At 37.7% G+C, this 16,018-nt stretch overlaps 1 pseudogene; it reads left to right on the forward strand.

Annotated features, from left to right (window-relative positions):
- The first annotated feature begins 1,415 nt into the window (after positions 1-1,415).
- LOC120458546 lies at positions 1,416-12,219 on the forward strand (annotated as a pseudogene).
- Positions 12,220-16,018: the final 3,799 nt, after the last annotated feature.

Raw genomic sequence — 16,018 nt, forward strand, 5'->3', positions numbered from 1 at the left:
ACGGACATGGCCAGATCGACTCGACTATTGATCCTGATCAAGAATATATATACTTTATATGGTCGGAACGCTTCCTTCTGCTGTACATACTTTTCAACGAATTAGTATACCCTTTTACTCTACGAGTAACGGGTATAAAAACATGAGAGAACGCTATAGTCGAGTTCCCCGACTATCTGATACCCGTGCGCACTTTGGGCGGTTTGTGGGCGTTAGAGTGGACGTGGCAAAAAGTTTTTTGGCAAGGAATTTTTGGATAGAAATTTACAAGACAATACAAAAATGAAAAATATGAAATTATTTTTCAAAGTGTGGGCGTGGCAGTTTTGGGCGGTTTGTGGTCGTTAGAGTGGCGTGGCAACATGAATCGACAAACTTGCGCTGCTTCTATGTCTCTGGAGTCTGTATGCTTAATCTCAACCTTCCAGCTTTTGTAGTTCCTGAGATCTCGACGTTCATACGGACAGACAGACGGACGGACAGACGAACATGGCCATATCGACTCGGCTATTGATCCTGATCAAGAATATACTTTATATGGTCGGAAACGCTTCCTTCTGCCTGTTACATACTTTTCAACGAATCTAGTACACCCTTTTACTCTACGAGTAACGGGTATAAATATCAATACCTTTATCAAAATAGTGTGCTGGCAGCTTTAGGCGGTTGGTGGGCTTTAGGGTGGGTGCGGCCCAAAAATGACTTATAAAAGAAATGAAAAAATTATTAAAACAATTTTTAAAAAGTGGGCGTGACAATTTTGGGTTCTGAAACTCGTTGAGTAACAGGTGTAAAAGCCTCATTCGTCAGCTTTCTAGAAAATGTTAGAAATCCTAAATATTTTTATTAATTTAGTATTCAATTACTTACCATTTGCTCCACCCTTTCAACACATATTATAACATTTTCATCTGCCTTTCAGCACTAACACATCAACAAAACAAGAAAGCAATTCCATTTCCTATTATTCAGCTGTACCAATACATCAAAATTTTCATCAAATTATACTGTTTTTAATTAACATCATCAATATTTAAGTTTTAAGAATTCATAATTTTATTTCATAAAAAAATAATCAAATTTAAGGGTCTTGTGATGCGTTTGTAAATTGCGGTCTCGGGAGTTTTCGCTTGGTCTTAGTTGCTTAAAGGTTTTGATGTCGTCACGTTTACAAATTTCTACTTGGCCTACAGTAATCACTTTTCTTCGACTTTCTCTATTACCGGACTATCATTAAAACATTTTATTCACTTCTTTTAATACATTTCGGAATTTTGATTTTTACTAGTTCATTTAAAAATTGTCTACTTCACTGTAGTTTCTTAATTAAATCTCTTATTTGGTTTAACATTTATTATAACTGTTCTTGGTAGAGTAAAAGATTTGTTGAAAACCTTTGGATGGCGATCCTAGTCCTAATTGAACATCGTTTAGAGGTGCTTGTGAAACGTAATAAACTATACATATTTTCATAAGGTTATAAAATATGTCTATTTACTCAAAGGATGCCCGATGTACGCTCTTGAACATTCTGAGCCAATAAGAAGTGATCACTTTCCCTACAACAAATTGATTTACTATGACAGATGCCGAGCTGCAGAACTCACATTAATTGTTCACTTTCCGTTACCCAAACATAAAATTAACAAGTCGACAAACAAATTCCTACACTAACACGCGCGAGGATCAACTGAAATAATAATAGCATAGCTCACCATTTGATACCAAATACCATGTCAAAATATCAGAAGCTTGACAACGCACTGCTATCCAACGCTCACGATGACGACTCTGAAGGGGTTTCCCGGTTTGCTTTGATGATAATCATCAAAATACGGGCTTCCAACGGGATCCAGATACTAGAGATGATCGACTGCTAGATTATCAAGACAGGTATTACAGCGTTAACAACAACGAAGTGGATAGGGAGGTGGTGACAATTGGGTCAAATGTCGTCCGAGTTCCAGAGGAGCAAACCTGGGAGGTGCCACTGTTGGGCGACTGTGGTGACAGTGCGAGGAATCAGGTAAATGAAACAACTAAACATCTTCCAGACACACAAATATTTATTAGCGAATTGTGCGGCCCTTCGCAGAGTTCGGAAGCGGAATTTGATATGCAGCGTGATTGCTGCAATCATCAACCAGGGTTCAGGGACAACCCAATGAGCAAATCTGCACAGGAGGCCAAATATAAAATTATGCTAGCAGTTTTCCTGTGTTGCATATTTATGGTAAGAAGGAGCACCCTACCCCTCATATGTGTGTAGGTGTGGATACGCATTACAGATATAATTATGCTACATTTCATGCCCTGCAACTCAACCTACCAAATTGACGGCGACCGCAGATCATTGAATTTCTTGGCGGCTATGTGGCCGGAAGTCTAGCTATAATGACGGATGCCGCCCATTTAGCATCTGATTGCATTAGTTTCGTCATCGGCTTAGTCGCTATATGGATAGGGAGTCGCCCGCCCGACGAACGTATGTCCTTTGGGTACAAACGCTTTGGTAAGTAGTCAATTGCATTCAAACCATTCTAATGAGAGTACTACACGCACTCCCATATAAAGGCATTACTGTGCGCTATATATATAGAGATATCTATATAGATCAGATCAGATCGTCATTATATTTAAGAATTGAGAGCATTATTTTGATTGTTCTTTTTTATATTTCTTTTCAGAGGTTATCGCAGCTCTGGCCTCTATCTTGGGAATTTGGTTTGTAACTACCCTGCTCGTGGTTGTGGCTGTTCAAAGGATCTACTCTCAGGACTTTGAACTAAACGCCGATATGATGATGCTTATTTCAGGCATTGGCATTTTCATAAATATTGTGTAAGTCCAGAAAAGAATCTCACGTAACTATTATCCCATTCCATTCATTATGCCAGCGAAAGGCAAAGGTAAAACTCGCCTAGCCTAACACCCAAAGTGATAATCTTTCCTAAATAAAACCATAAATTATAAACTACCAAGAAAACATCTCAATGACGTCAAATAGTCGTGTGGTGTCTAAGAATTAGTCGTTTTCGTACTTGTAAATTTTCATAACATTTACTCGTATTTGTTTTATTTCTAAGAAAATAAAAAAAAGTTGGATTTTATTAAGTACATTTAATCAATGGCGATTATTTGGACTGCCGACCACATATACCTTTCAAATTTTTCACAATTAGGAAAAAAGTTTAAGAATATCAAGGGCTATGCTCTTAATTTAAAAACAAGAAAGAACGCTTTAGTCGAGTTCCCTGACTATTAGATACCTGTTACTCAGCTAATAGTAGTGCGAAGGAGAGTCTTGGCGGTTTGTGGGCGTTAAAGTGGGCGTGGCAAAAAGTTTTCTTTAAAAATCGATAGAAATTTACAAGACTAATAAAAAAATGAAAACATTTTTCAAATGTGTGGTCGTGCCAGTTTTGGGCGGTTTGCGGACGTTAGAATGGGCGTGGCAACATTAGTTAACAAGGGGCGCAGCGTCTACATCTATGAATCTGCATGCCTAATCTCTCTTTCTACCTTTTATAGTTTCTGAGATATCGACGTTCTTACGGGCGGACAGACGGACACGGCCAGATCGACTCGGATATTGATCCTGATCCAGAATAAATATGTACACTACATACGGTCGGAATACCTTTCATCGGGCTTGAAAACAGAAGAACTTAATAAAGTATCCGAAAATCATTGACAGAAGCACTTTCGTACATTTTGAACTTATACATTTTGAACACGTCCTTATGTCCGTCTGCCCGTATAAACGTCGAGATCTTGGGAACTACAAGGCTAGAAAGCTAATATTAAGCATTGGGACACGGTGTGTAAGTTGGTTTCATAACGTTAACCGTCCAAACCTGTCCTATCTGACTTTTTAAAAATGCTCTAATTAAAATTCAATTTCTACCGATACGCATAGGAAAATATTTTGGTCATTTTAGCGCCCACAAAAGTCTGCCAAAGTTATATATTTTTTTTTTTTTTGAAATATTAGTTTTGCAAGTTTTTACCGACGTGCCAACAAAATTTAGAAATTACTACCCAGCAAATTACATCTACTAGCTGTGTAGCGGGTATCTGATAGTCGAGAAATTCGTGCTTTGCGTTCTCTCTTGTTTTTCTTTTAATTGGGTTTAAATACTAAAAAATCTTTTTTACACAGAATGATGTTTGTTTTGCATGGATCCTGGTTCGTCAGTCGGAATGGACATGGCCACAGTCACAGCCATAATCACGAAAACGGACATGAGCCAAATAATAGTCCTTCACAAACGCGTTCCAACTCCTACATTTATACGGCGAGTGGTGGCCAAAATCCTTCAAAGGTGGATGAAAGGCATTCAGTAAGGAAAGAAATAAATTTAACCGAGCATAATATTCTTATTACAAATGGAAAAAAAACACATCAGGCTGGGTAAGTGAAAATACAAAGTGAGCCACAACATGAAAATGAATATGTACTGTATATGTATATTTCCCACTAGTATTCGGAAAAAACAGCACCGTCATTGTCTGCGTATATGAGGGTTATTTAGTTTATGTCCATTTTTAGTGATATGCCAAAAGAAACATTTTAAAATTTCTTGTTCGCACTCCAACTACCTCAGAAGAGGTAGGTAATAGTCGAGAAATTATAGCGTTCCCTCTTTGTTGAAAGATATGTATATATATATATTGTATATTCTTGATCAGAATCTCAAGCTCAGTCGAAGTGTCACTCTTTTTGTCCGCATGAACGTCAAGATCTTGCTAAGATCTGAAAAGTTGCTTATACCAAGATAGTGCAGATATATTTTATAGATGATTGTTCAAAAAGATTTTCGGCCATTCTACCTGCTAGAACGCACCCATATTTATTATTTATAATAATAATTTATAATAATAAATAAATAAATATCTGATAGGTAATTTGACACTTCGTGTTATTGGCAGTAATTAACGTAAGATCCTTTAAACTGAAATGACATTAATAATAACATAGCTCATAATTTATATACTCCTCTTACTGATTTTTATTTCTGCAGGACTTCAAAAATGCAATTGGCACACGAGGAGAAAAACCTGAACTTGCGTGCTGCGATGATTCATGTAATTGGGGACCTAGTGCAGAGCATTGGCGTTTTTTTGGCCTCCGTCCTAATTAAAGTTTGTGTAAGTTTGTGCTGATTTTTAAGCTGTACATCTCTATTGGTGTGGGTCATTCATAAGTGACAAAGTGAACAAAACTAGAAACTCGACTATTGTGTATGAACGTCGAGATCTCAGGAATTATAAAATCTAGAATGCTAAGATTCAGCATGGAGACTCCAGAGACATAGACGCAGCGAACGTTTGCCACACCCACAAACCGCCAAAAACTGTCAGTGCGAAAATTTCTCCTATGCACTTCCAATAGCTGTAATAGTCGGGGAACTCGACTATAGCGTTCTCTCTTGTTTTATATAGGAATGAAAACCTAAATACTTCATTGGCGCAGCCATAGTCCCTTGACAATCAGGTGAAAAAGTAATTTAATATGACCAAATTATCCTTTAGATTGTGCACGAGAAATTTCCACAACAAAGTGAATCGGTAGCTTTTACAATTAAAGTGGCTCAAACGGTATTCGCCCAAGAACCTGTGTCCATATCATTTTAAAATACCTTATTTAGTCGCACGCTAAGCAAAGTAAAACCTCTAAACCCACAAACCGCCCAAAACGGCCACGCCCACACTTTTGAAAAACGTTTTGATATTTTTTCACTTATTTGTTATTGTTGCAAATTTCTCTCGATTTGCTAAAAATCTTTTTGCCACGCCCACAAACCTGTCAAATACTGTCAGTGTGGAAATTGCGCTTCGTCTATGTCTCTGAAGTCTGCATGCTGAGTCTCAACTCTTACGCTGAATTCACGGAATTCAGTATTATTTGTTTTTATAGGGGATGCATGTTTTATTATTGTCAATAGCATACAAATCAATAACGTAAAGTTCTCTTGGGTTATTTGTTCCTGGTGTTATTTAAAAAATCAGTTTCGGTGGTCCATGTTCTGTTCAGATTGCTGATATTTTGAATTAATTTGTTATAGTCGGGAAAATAGTGACTTACTTTAAAAAGTTGTATAACTGTTTCGATAAGTAAAAACTTTATGAATTCAGCGTAAGATTTAATGTGTTTTAGTTTAATTATATTTTCTAAAATTTTTACGATTTTGTGTGGGTTATTAGTTTTATGATATACATTTGAAGAATTAACAAGAGTGAACGCTATAGTCGAATTCCCCAAATATCTGATACCCGTAATTTTTTTTCTTTTTTTGTAAACGCTCGAGACCCACGGCCACACCTCCCGCCCAACCGACCGAGGGGCGCTGCCGATATCATACGGCTCGAATCGCGGGAAGATAGACGCGATATAGAAAATAGTAAAGGACGAGGAAATATTTGTATACTAGTAAGATCTAAGAATTTGTTAAATACGTTAGTATTGATCGCTTTAACGGTAGACGGTAGAGAGTCAGAATTAGAGATAATAGGATAGAATCTATTATATATAGTCAGAACATAATACTCTGTAGGGATCATGCAACTCATAATTAGATCTACATTCATTTAAAACTAAAGGTACGTAATTTCTAGTAAATCAGCTTGGGACGGTGAAGTTTAACCGACTTTCTAAGTCGGGACTATCAATTTCACCACGAATAAGGTTAAAAACATGAGAGAACGCTATAGTCGAGTTCCCCGACCATCTGGTACCCGTTATTCAGCTGGTGGAAGTACAAAGGAGAAATTTTCATACTGACAGTTTTTGGCGGTATGTAGGCGTTAGAGTGGGCGTCGATAAAAATCAACAAGACTAATACAAAAATAAAACAAGAAAGAACGCTATAGTCGAGTTCCCCGACTATCTGATACCCGTTACTCAGCTAGTGAAAGTGCGAAGGAGAGTCTTCAACACTGACAGTTTTTGGCGGTTTGTGGGCGTTAGAGTGGGCGTGGCAAAAAGTTTTTTGACAAATCAATAGAAATTTACAACCCCAATACAAAAATTAAAAAATATCAAAACATTTTTCAAAAGTGTGGGCGTGGCAGTTTTGGGTGGTTTGTGGGCGTTAGAGTGGGCTTGGCAACATGAATCGACAAACTTGCGCTGCGTCTATGGCCCTGAAGTCTGTATGCTTAATCTCAACTTTCAAGCTTTTTAGTTCCTGAGATCTCGACGTTCATACGGACAGATATTGATCCTGATCAAGAATATATATACTTTATATGGTCGCAAACGCTTCCTTCTGCCTGTTACATACTTTTCAACGAATCTAGTATACCCTTTTACTCTACGAGTAACGGGTATAATAAAAACTGTTCCAAGCATCGTTCTACGGTTAGGGTAAGTTAATTAATATTATTGTACTGGAATAAGGAGGTAATCTAAGGTTTGCATCCCAATTAAGGCGCCGTAAGGCAAAAAGTAAGAAGTTCTTTTGAACCGATTCAATGCGGTCCGAATAAACTTCGTATTGTGGACTCCAAACCGGTGACCCATACTCAAGGATCGGACGGACTTGATATATAAATAAGGTTTTGGTTTTGTAAGGATCATCAAATTCCTTTGACCACCGTTTCATAAAACCAAGCACACCCCTGGCCTTATTGACAATATACGAAATATGGTTTGAAAATTTAAGTTTAGGGTCTATAAGAACACCAAGATGATCAACATGTGTTATTCTGTCCAAAGACCCACTTAGAGTGTAAGTCGCGTGTATTGATTTGGCACGACAAAAGGTCATAACTTTACACTAACTTTACAAAGTGAATGCATAACAGAATGCTTTACTAAAATCCGTATAGATGACATCTGTTTGAAGATAATTTTTGAAGCCCTGTACTACGAAGGAGGTTAGCTCCAGAAGGTTAGTAGTTGTTGATCTGCGGAAAATAATAAATAACCTACAAAGGTGCTGCAAATAAGGAGTGATAACGTTTTCAAAAGGCTTAGGGATAGCAGATTTGCGCTTAGTGCTAACGAAATTATAAACTGTTTGGGATCCTGTGTGAACTGGAACTTACAACGGTTTAAATAACTCTTATAACACTGAGCATTAAGCACGGCAAAATTTAACCGAGCACTTACATATTTGGAAAATATGTTGCAAGAATAAAGATCGGACCGAGTTAAGCCAGATATAAAAAGATTTAGCTTACGAAAACAATGAATTCGTTTGGTTGACTTATCTGGCCTCTCTTTTATTACGGTACCTGTGTCACCTCGAAAGTTGGATGGTATGGATCTTCTGGTTGACTAAGAGGTGCTACTCTAGTCAGAAACACACTTTCAGGACTTGTAACAAAGCATAGATCCAATAAACGACCAAGAGAATTTCGAATATACTTAACTTGCGACAACTATATGCCGAGCAAGCCGTCAATAAAGTTATGCTGTGCTGTAGGCAGAAGAATATTCTGTGGACCACTTTGCGCTTGGAATATTAAAGTCACCTAGAACAACTAGTTGGTCCCTATCGGACAGTCTATTTGAAACGGATTGGATAGCGGACAAATGGTTTATATATTCAGGAAATTCAGAAGTCGGCGGAATGTAAGAGCTCGTAATATAAACAAAGCTGTCAGAAAATGACAGATTTATGCATAAAAATTCGAAGTTACGGAACTCAAAAAGTACCTCCTTCTGGAGGGACGATCATGCCTGTACACTGTGTACATACCATCTCTGTAAACACAATAATATGGGATGCAAAGGAAAGGCTATCTGAATAAAAATTAGTTAGCTTACTACACATGCCTCTTACATTTTGATAACAGATAGTGAGACTAGATTTTAATTTTTTGAAGATAAAGAAGTAGAAGTAGTAGAGGGGGATGGGGCAGTGATCTGGCCACGTGACGGAAGTTTAATTCCCACGGGCCCTTTTTTTCTATTTTTAATCTTAGCTTCGAACTCTTTTACAACCACACTATCCGGCCAAAAATCACCAGAACATATGGTCGAGAATATCTCATTAGGGACAGTTATCTTGAAAGATGAAATGTCCCTAGCGGCTTTTGTCGGCTTTTGTTTTGTTTTGTTTCTTTAGGGGAACCACCGAGAGGCGTTTTGGCACTGCAGGTTGTATTTCTGAATTGCCAACTTGTGCCGGTAGTCCTGACTTAATATTCCTTTGTGGTGGTAAACTTTTAAATTGAGAAACCAGTGCGGACAAAACGGAATCTGTAGCAATGCCAGGCTGGACCCTCCACAACGGATTGGTCGGATTGCTCAAAATCTTTTTTACCGGCCGATCTAAGCAACATTTGGTGGTTGGCTGCAATCAACTGATCAGCTGTGAAGTCCTGTTGATCGCTTGCCGGAGGTTGCGGGAGCATTCCCCTTAGGCGGCCTACCATTAGCGGCTTTCTTGCGCTTTGGAGATTCCTCTAATAGCTTGAGGCTATTAAATTGTAAATCTATCGCGAAAAGAAGATTATCAGCTCGACGAAAACTATCTTAAGCCACGCCAAAACTGCTGATCAGACCTTTCAAGCCACCTTTAGTTTGGCGCATTAAAGGTTTCATTTCATTCGCAACTCCTAGGCAAATATCACAATAATATTTTAGATTTGGGCCTTTAGCTAGGTCATCACTTGCTCGTCCGTTAAAGCCCTTAGTGCGCACCATTTTATCATATAGCCAACAGGTCATTTTTGACTGCTCAGGCTTTATTACCTGACGGTATTTGTATTGATAGCAGACAACATTGGTTTCCATTTTTAATTGGGTTTTGACCACTGTATTAAAAGACAAAATTAAAAATGTACCGCAAGAGCGCAGTCTGCACTTTAGGATTTTGTGTGGAAGAGCGAGAGAGCGGGTACACTGTCCAGTAAAGTACAAAAACAACACTAAGCAGCAGTACGGACAACGCACGAAAGAGAGACAACGCATAGACAGAAAGAGAACAGATTGAATTTATTTATTAAAATCACAAATCACCCTTACGCCCACAAACCGCCAAAAGCTGCCACGACCACACTTTTGAAAAGTGTTTTGATACTTTTTCACAGTTTTGTCTTGTAAATTTTTCTCGATTTGCCAAAATTGTTTTCTGTGACGTCCACAAAACCGTCCAAAGCTGCCACGCCCACACTTTTGAAAAATGTTTTGATATATTTGCCAATAAACATTTTGTCACGCCCACCCTAACGCCCACAAACCGCCAAAAGCTGCCACGACCGCATTTTTGAAAAATGATTTGATATTTTTTGTTAGTCTTCTAAATTTTTTCCCGATTTCCTAAAAATCTTTTTACCACGCCCACTATAACGCTCACAAACCGCCAAAAACTGTCAGTGCTGAAGAGTCTTTCGCACTTTCACTAGCTGAGTAAGGGGTATCAGATTATCGGGGATAACTGGATTATAGCGTTCTCCCTTGTTTATTATGAAATTTTTAAGAGTAGATCGGTTCAAGTTTTTTATTCGGAAAATTAATATGTTACTATATATAGTTTATGTGGTCGCAAACCTGTTCTTCTACCTATAACACTCTTTTTAAAAAATCGTTTTAAAAAAATAACAATAAGGAACGCAGTAGTCGAGTTTCTAGTACCTGAGATCGACGTTCATTTGGACAGACAGACAGACAAGACAAGAGTCGGCTGTTGATCCTGATTTATAATGTATAAAATTTATGGAGTGGGAAACGCTTCTTCTAAGTTGTACATACTTTTCAACAAACAAACTCGTAATATACATTTTTATTCTACGAGTAACGGGTATTAAAGTAAAATTCTCTCTTGCACTCCCACGTTATATGTAAGTAACGGGTATCAGATGGTCAAGGAACTGAAGCGTGTTCTCTTGTTATACCCGTTACTCGTAGAGTAAAAGGGTATACTAGATTCGTTGAAAAGTATGTAACAGGCAGAAGGAAGCGTTTCCGACCATATAAAGTATATATATTCTTGATCAGGGTCAATAGCCGAGTCGATCTGGCCACGTCCGTCTGTCCGTCCGTCTGTCCGTCCGTATGAACGCTGAGATCTCAGCAACTACAAAAGCTAGAAAGTTGAGATTAAGCATACAGACTCCAGAGACATAGAAGCAGCGAAAGTTTGTCGATTCATGTTGCGACGCCCACTCTAATGCCCACAAACCGCCCAAAACTGCCACGCCCACACTTTTGAAAAATGTTTTGATATTTTTTCATTTTTGTATTAGTCTTGTAAATTTATATCGATTTGCCAAAAAACTTTTTGCCACGCTCACTCCAACGCCCACAAACCGCCCAAAACTGCCACGCCCACACTTTTGAAAAATGTTTTGATATTTTTTCATTTATGTATTAGTCTTGTAAATTTTTATCAATTTGCCAAAAAACTTTTTGCCACGCCCACTCTAACGCCCACAAACCGCCAAAAACTGTCAGTGTTGAAATTTCTTCTTCGCACATCCACTAGCTGAGTAGCGGGTATCAGATAGTCGGGGAACTCGACTATAGCGTTCTCTCTTGTTTAAAATTGTGATGAATTTTGGACCTATAATAATAGCCTTTGCATCTCGGAATCTTCATCTATGTATTTTAATATTACGGATATTTCAGCCAGGTGCCAAATATGCTGATCCCCTGTGTACTCTAATATTTTCAATTATTGTATTTATGACTACTCTGCGTCTGTTTCGGGAGTCTATGGGCATCATCGTGAATGCAGTTCCACAGAACCTTAATATGCGCACCCTGCATTTGGAGCTGGGCAGCCTCCAAGGTGTCAGGTCAGTTGACAAACCAAGTCCTCCGATGGCATCCTCTCCTTAAAAGTGTGTTTCAATTTGCAGATCTGTCCACCACCTAAACGTGTGGCAACAAACCTCTCAGCAAAGGGTGCTGATGGTACATCTCGTTATAGGTAAGTCTCTGAAATGGATAGAGCTACATATTCATTAGTTTCTACTGCGTTTCAGACTCTCGAGCTGACTGCAATGAGGTACTGCAGAATGCCACGGATCTAGTCGCTGGCCCAAAATATAACGTAAAGCATGCAACTATTCAAATAGAGCCAACAACTCTGTAGTCTATACTAATGAAAATAATCTGAAAAATTTTGTTAATTCTGAGCCACAAAGGTATCGATGGCATCTAGACGTTATATTAAATCATGTTATTTTACTTTATATTTAATGTTTATAGTTTGCTTATGTACTGTATAATTTATTCTTAAGCATTTAGTGACATTACCCCAAAGAAAATACATTATTTGACTTTTAAAATTAATTAATTTAATCTGACTTGAAACGTACCAAATACACCTTAGATAAAAATATGCACACTGTAATTCCAACAGGTAATAATCATAAATATCAATCTACTGGTAATATCGTCATTGACTTTGGTAAGGTTTTTTGAACCGTGAATTTTAAAATAATATTAGAGTTTTCAAGTTTTTTGGTTTATGAAGAGTGCTTTTCACTAATATCATGAAAGTTGAATATAAGGTCAGACAGAATAATTTAGGTGACACACCGTTCCCAAAATTTACTTTTCTTATAAATACTAGTACTAACATAAAGCTAACATACTTAGACAAACTTATATGGACTTATCGGAAACTTATAAGAATATAAAAGAAAATAAATAATGGTTTTGTAGTTATTGATCATTATGAATCCTAATAACTAAGGACTATATCAGGAGGAAATAAAATTCTTCTTTGGTCATAAGGAATGTTACACCAATCAAGAGCTATCGCAAAAACTAAAGAAATCAGAAGAAAATCATGGCTAAAGTGATAAATGTATAAAAGTAAAATATTAAATATTGGAAATGTAATTCTTGTTTAAAGGCACCTAATTGGCACCTTATCTCCTTAAATATTTCCAATTCAACATTTTTTGATTCAACAATACGTAATTTTAAATATTTCCTGAAACACGATTGGCTTCTGCCATAGGTTTTTAAAATGCATTTTCAAATGATACATTGGGATTGATAGTATTTTTTTATTTTTCTGAGGTTTTTTTTGTCTTCTTTAATTAAAACAATATCATTTTTAAAAGTGCGTTTATAATAGTTGTAGATAGTCGTGCCATATTTCAAATACTCGTAGTATGTTACAAAGACTTGAAATTAAATATTAAAAACAAGAGAGAATGTTATAGTCAAGTTGCATGACTAACTGATACCCTTTACTCAGCTAGTAGAAGTGCGAAAGATAAATTTACACACTAACAGTTTTAAGCAGCTTGTAAGCTTTAGAGTGGGCGTGGCAAGAAGATTTTTGGCAAACCGAAAATAATTTACAAAAATGTTATAAAATATCAAAATACTTTTCAAAAATTTGGGCGTTGGCGTTTTGAGCAATTTGTGGGTGTCAGTGTGGACATGTCAAACATTTCTCAAAAGTGTGGGCGTCGCAGTTTTGGGCGGTTTGTGAGCGTGACAACATGAATGGAGAGAAAATCCGTTATTCCGAAACTATGATTTCGTGTTTTCAATTAATTTTCCTTTGGCACCTACAGCATTTACAGTGGGGATCAACGATCAACGTTTTCATTTTTGAGCTCACATAAATATTAAACGAATAATGTAAATGACAAAACTTTTTTTATTGAACCCCTTGTTTATTTCTTACAATTAGCCGTAAATAGCAAAATATAAAAAGAAGAAATGAAAAAGTAATAACTCAAAAACAAAAACCAGCGGCATGTACTCAGTTTTGCACCATTTTAGAAAAAATACAAAATACATTTATTATTCATATTTTTTCCAAGACCCTTATTTTCTATGACATTTTTCTTACATTTTGGCATACTTTCAACTAGTTTTTCGAAAATTTCATTTTGGAATATTATTCCATTCCTGTTCAACACGCCCCCAAAGATTGTCCAAGTTGGATGGGGCTGACTGATACTGTCTGAGCTGTCTCTTTACGGTTGACCATAGGTTTTCAATCGGGTTGAGGTCGGGACTTTGCCCTGGCCACTCCATCATCTTAAAATTTTGGTTTTCGAGCCATTCTTTAACAATTTTCGCAGTGTGCTTCGGATCCCCATCTTGCTGAAAAGTGATTTCCTGCTCTGGGTAGGCACACTTGTCAAGAAAATTGGGAAGATGGGTTTGTAAAATGCTCAAATAGTTTTCCTTTCGCATAATCCCGTCAATTTTGTGCAACGGTGCGAATACGTGAAACACCCCCATGCCATTATATTGCCGCATCCATGTTTCACAGTTTGCTTCACATGATGCCTTTGAAGCGTGTCACCAGGTCTCCGCCAACAGTATTGCTTTCCATCCGATTGAAACTTAGAGTCGTCCGACCAAATGACGCGTTTCCAGTCTTCTATTGTCCAGTTCTTGTGTTCCTTTCCAAATTTTAGCCGAGCCCTAACATTTTTCTCGGATAAAGCTGTTTTGTTTTTTTTCACTGCTGCGACGTTCCCAATCCTATCAAGCGCTCTTCTAGCTGTCCATCAACTCAAGCCTTTATTTATTTCTGTACTTGCACAAAATTGACGGGATTATGCGAAAGGAACACTATTTGAGCATTTTACAAACCCATCTTCCCAATTTTCTTGACAAGTGTGCCTACCCAGAGCAGGAAATCACTTTTCAGCAAGATGGGGATCCGAAGCACACTGCGAAAATTGTTAAAGAATGGCTCGGAAATCAAAATTTTAAGACGATGGAGTGGCCAGCGCAATGTCCGGACCTCAATCCGATTGAAAACCTATGGTCAATCGTAAAGAGACGGCTCAGACAGTATCCGTCAGCCCCATCCAACTTGGACAATCTTTGGGGGCGTGTTGAACAGGAATGGAAAAATATTCAAAAATGAAAATTTCGAAAAACTAGTTGAAAGTATGCCAAAATGTATGAAAAATGTCATAGGAAATAGGGGTCTTGGAAAAAATATTAATAATGAATTTATTTTGTATTTTTTCTAAAATGGTGCAAAACTGAGTACATGCCGCTGATTATACCCGTTACTCGTAGAGTAAAAGGGTATACTAGATTCGTTGAAAAGTATGTAACAGGCAGAAGGAAGCGTTTGCGACCATATAAAGTATATATATTCTTGATCAGGATCAATAGCCGAGTCGATCTGGCCATGTCCGTCTGTCCGTCCGTATGAACGTCGAGATCTCAGGAACTACAAAAGCTAGAAAGTTGAGGTTAAGCATACAGACTCCAGGGACATAGACGCAGCGCAAGTTTGTCGATTCATGTTGCCACGCCCACTCTAACGCCCACAAACCGCCCAAAACTGCCACGCCCACACTTTTGAAAAATGTTTTGATATTTTGTCATTTTTTATACCCGTTACTCGTAGAGTAAAAGGGTATACTAGATTCGTTGAAAAGTATGTAACAGGTAGAAGGAAGCGTTTCCGACCATATAAAGTATATATATTCTTGATCAGGATCAATAGCCGAGTCGATTTGACCATGTCCGTCTGTCCGTCCGTCTGTCCGTCTGTCCGTCTGTCTGTCCGTATGAACGTCGAGATCTCAGGAACTACAAAATCTAGAAAGTTGAGATTAGGCATACAGACTCCAGGGACATAGACGCAGCGCAAGTTTGTCGAATCATGCTGCCACGCCCACTCTAACGCCCACAAACCGCACAAAACTGCCACGCCCACACTTTTGAAAAATGTTATAATATTTTTTAATTTTTGTATTGGTCTTCTAAATTTCTATCGATTTGCCAAAAAACTTTTTGCCACGCCCACTCTAACGCCCACAAACCGTCCAAAGCTGCCACGCCCACACTTTTGAAAAATGTTTTGATATTTTTTTATTTTTGTATTAGTCTTGTAAATTTTTATCAATTTGCCAAAAAACTTTTTGCCACGCCCACTCTAACGCCCTCAAACCGCCCAAAGCTGCTACGCCCACACTTTTGAAAAATGTTTTAATATTTTGTCATTTTTATATTGGTATTGTAAATTTCTATCGATTTGCCAAAAAACTTTCTGCCACGCCCACTATAACGCCTACAACCCGCCAAAAACTGCGTTTAAGACTCTCCTTCTCTCTTCCA

Source organism: Drosophila santomea, chromosome 2L (assembly GCF_016746245.2).
Source record: "Drosophila santomea strain STO CAGO 1482 chromosome 2L, Prin_Dsan_1.1, whole genome shotgun sequence".
Classification (NCBI taxonomy): Eukaryota; Metazoa; Arthropoda; class Insecta; order Diptera; family Drosophilidae; genus Drosophila; species Drosophila santomea.